Source organism: Lolium rigidum, chromosome 2 (genome assembly GCF_022539505.1).
Source record: "Lolium rigidum isolate FL_2022 chromosome 2, APGP_CSIRO_Lrig_0.1, whole genome shotgun sequence".
In the NCBI taxonomy this organism is placed as follows: Eukaryota; Viridiplantae; Streptophyta; class Magnoliopsida; order Poales; family Poaceae; genus Lolium; species Lolium rigidum.
In genome coordinates, this window is record NC_061509.1 from 128,869,216 (window position 1) to 128,873,777 (window position 4,562).

Consider the following 4,562-nt stretch of genomic DNA (forward strand, 5'->3'; position numbering starts at 1 on the left):
ACTTCGATAGCCTTTGATCAAATACAAGTTTTTGCTCAAATGCTTGGGGGCTACTTTTATAAGGAGTTTGATAAAGAGATGATTCAAAAAAGATGATGTCTACGCCCCCTCCTTTTCCTGTAGACAGTGTTGGGCCTCCAAGAGCAGAGGTTTGTAGAACAGCAGCAAGTTTCCCTTAAGTGGATCACCCAAGGTTTATCGAACTCAGGGAGGAAGAGGTCAAAGATATCCCTCTCATGCAACCCCGCAACCACAAAGCAAGAAGTCTCTTGTGTCCCCAACACACCTAATAGGTGCACTAGTTCGGCGAAGAGATAGTGAAATACAAGTGGTATGAATGAATATGAGCAAGTGGCAATGGCACCGTAAAAGTGCTTTGCCCAGGACGATAAACAAGCAGTAGTAACGCAGCAGTAGTAACGCAGTAAAACAGTAAACAAGCAGCGATAGCAGTATTTAGGAACAAGGCCTAGGGAATAGACTTTCACTAGTGGACACTCTCAACATTGATCACATAACAGAATAGATAGATGCATACTCTACACTCTTTTGTTGGATGATGAACACCATTGCGTAGGATTACACGAACCCTCAATGCCGGAGTTAACAAGCTCCACAATTAAATGTTCATATTTAAATAACCTTAGAGTGCATGACAGATCAACACAACTAAACCAAGTACTAACATAGCATGCACACTGTCACCTTCACACTATGTAGGAGGAATAGATCACATCAATACCATCATAGCAATAGTTAACTTCACAATCTACAAGAGATCACAATCATAGCCTACGCTAAGTACTAACACGGATGCACACACTGTCACCATTACACCGTGCAGGAGGAATAAAACTACTTTAATAACATCACTAGAGTAGCACATAGATAAATTGTGATACAAAACACATTGCAATCATAAAGAGATATAAATAAGCACTTCACTATGCCATTCATAACAGTGAATAAGTATTCTGTGAAATATAGCCTAAGAGACCCACACGGTGCACACACTGTCACCTTTACACACGTGGGACAAGGAGTCTCCGGAGATCACATAAGTAAAACCCACTTGACTAGCATAATGACATCTAGATTACAAGCATCATCATATGAATCTCAATCATGTAAGGCAGCTCATGAGATTATTGTATTGAAGTACATAGGAGAGAGATGAACCACATAGCTACCGGTACAGCCCCGAGCCTCGATGGAGAACTACTCCCTCCTCATGGGAGACAGCAGCGTTGATGGAGATGGCGGTGGTGTCGATGGAAGAGCCTTCCGGGGGCACTTCCCCGTCCCGGCGGCGTGCCGGAACAGAGACTCCTGTCCCCCAAATCTTGGCTTCGCGATGGCGGCGGCTCTGGAAGGTTTCTCGTACCGTGGCTTTTTTTCGTCCCGAGGTTTTAGGTCCAGGGGCTTTATATAGGCGAAGAGGCGGCGTCAGGAGGTCGAAGGGGCGCCGACACAATAGGGGGGCGCGGGCCCCCCCTTGGCCGCGCCGGCCTATGGTTTGGTGGGCATGTGCCCCCTCTGGCGGTTCTCGTGTGTTATGGATGCTTCCGGGCAAAATAGGAACATGGGCGTTGATTTCGTCCAATTCCGAGAATATTTCGTTACTAGGATTTCTGAAACCAAAAACAGCAGAAAACAGGAACTGGCACTTCGGCATCTTGTTAATAGGTTAGTGCCGGAAAATACATAAATACGGCATATAATGTGTATAAAACATGTAGATATCATCAATAATGTGGCATGGAACATAAGAAATTATCGATACGTCGGAGACGTATCAGCATCCCCAAGCTTAGTTTCACGCTCGTCCCGAGCGGTGTAAACGATAACAAAGATAATTTCCGGAGTGACATGCCATCATAACCTTGATCATACTATTGTAAGCATATGTAATGAATGCAGCGATCAAAACAATGGTAATGACATGAGTAAACAAATGAATCATAAAGCAAAGACTTTTCATGAATAGTACTTTCAAGACAAGCATCAATAAGTCTTGCATAAGAGTTAACTCATAAAGCAATAAATCAAAGTAAAGGTATTGAAGCAACACAAAGCAAGATTAAGTTTCAGCGGTTGCTTTCAACTTATAACATGTATATCTCATGGATAATTGTCAACATAGAGTAATATAACAAGTGCAATATGCAAGTATGTAGGAATCAATGCACAGTTCACACAAGTGTTTGCTTCTTGAGGTGGAGAGAGATAGGTGAACCGACTCAACATAAAAGTAAAAGAAAGGTCCTTCAAAGAGGAAAGCATCGATTGCTATATTTGTGCTAGAGCTTTTATTTTGAAAACATGAAACAATTTTGTCAATGGTAGTAATAAAGCATATGAGTTATGTAAATTATATCTTACAAGTTGCAAGCCTCATGCATAGTATACTAATAGTGCCCGCACCTTGTCCTAATTAGCTTGGACTACCGGATCATCGCAATGCACATGTTTTAACCAAGTGTCACAATGGGGTACCTCCATGCCGCCTGTACAAAGGTCTAAGGAGAAAGCTCGCATTTTGGATTTCTCGCTTTTGATTATTCTCAACTTAGACATCCATACCGGGACAACATGGACAACAGATAATGGACTCCTCTTTAATGCATAAGCATGTGGCAACAATTAGTATTCTCATATGAGATTGAGGATATATGTCCAAAACTCGAAACTTCCACCATGATTCATGGCTTTAGTTAGCGGCCCAATGTTCTTCTCTAACAATATGCATGCTCCAACCATTAAGGTGGTAGATCTCTCTTACTTCAGACAAGACGGACATGCATAGAAACTCACATGATATTCAACAAGGAGTAGTTGATGGCGTCCCCAGGAACATGGTTATCGCACAACAAGCAACTTAATAAGAGATAAAGTGCATAAGTACATATTCAATACCACAATAGTTTTTAAGCTATTTGTACCATGAGCTATATATTGCAAAGGTAAAGAATGGAAATTTTAAAGGTAGCACTCAAGCAATTTACTTTGGAATGGCGGAGAAATACCATGTAGTAGGTAGGTATGGTGGACACAAATGGCATAGTGGTTGGCTCCGGGATTTTGGATGCATGAGAAGTATTCCCTCTCGATACAAGGTTTAGGCTAGCAAGGTTATTTGAAACAAACACAAGGATGAACCGGTGCAGCAAAACTCACATAAAAGACATATTGTAAACATTATAAGACTCTACACCGTCTTCCTTGTTGTTCAAACTCTTCACTAGAAATTATCTAGACCTTAGAGAGACCAAATATGCAAACCAAATTTTAGCAAGCTCTATGTATTTCTTCATTAATGGGTGCAAAGTATATGATGCAAGAGCTTAAACATGATCACAACAATTGCCAAGTATTACATTATCCAAGACATTTTAGAATTACTACATGTAGCATTTCCCGATTCCAACCATATAACAATTTAACGAAGAAGATTCAACCTTCGCCATGAATACTATGAGTAAAGCCTAAGGACATATTTGTCCATATGCAACAGCGGAGCGTGTCTCTCTCCCACACAATGAATGCCAGGATCCATTTATTCAAACAAAAACAAACCGACGCTCCAAGCAAAGCACATAAGATGTGACGGAATAAAAGTATAGTTTCAGGGGAGGAACCTGATAATGTTGTCGATGAAGAAGGGGATGCCTTGGGCACCCCCAAGCATAGACGCTTGAGTCTTCTTAGAATATGCAGGGGTGAACCACCGGGGCATCCCCAAGCTTAGAGCTTTCACTCTCCTTGATCATATTGCATCATACTCCTCTCTTGATCCTTGAAAACTTCCTCCACACCAAACTCGAAACAACTCATTAGAGGGTTAGTGGACAATAAAAATTAACATGTTCAGAGGTGACACAATCATTCTTAACACTTCTGTACATTGCATAAAGCTACTGGACATTAATGAATCAAAGAAATTCATCCAACATACCAAAAGAGGCAATGCGAAATAAAAGGCAGAATCTGTCAAAAAAGAACAGTCCGTAAAGATGGATTTTATTGAGGCACCAGACTTGCTCAAATGAAAACACCCAAATTGAATGAAAGTTGCGTACATATCTGAGGATCACGCACGTAAATTGGCTTAATTTTCTGAGCTACCTACAGGGAGGCAGGTCGAAATTCGTGACAACGAAAGAAATGCATGAATCGCGCAGTAATCCAAATCTAGTATTCACTTTACTATCAAAGACTTTACTTGGCACAACAAAACACAAAACTAGGATAAGCAGAGGTTGCTACAGTAGTAAACAACTTCCAAGACTCAAATATAAAACAAAAATTCTGTAGTAAAAACATGGGTTATCTCCCAAGAAGTTCTTTCTTTATAGCCATTAAGATGGGCTCAACAGTTTTAATGATACACTCGCAAGAAATAAGAGTTGAAGCAAAAGAGAGCATCAAGAGGAAAATTCAAAACAAATTTAAGCCTAACATGCTTCCTATGAAAAGGAATCTTGTAAATAAACAAATTCATGACGCATGATGCAACAAGCATAGAAAGATAAAACAAGTGTAACTTCAAAATTTCAGCATAT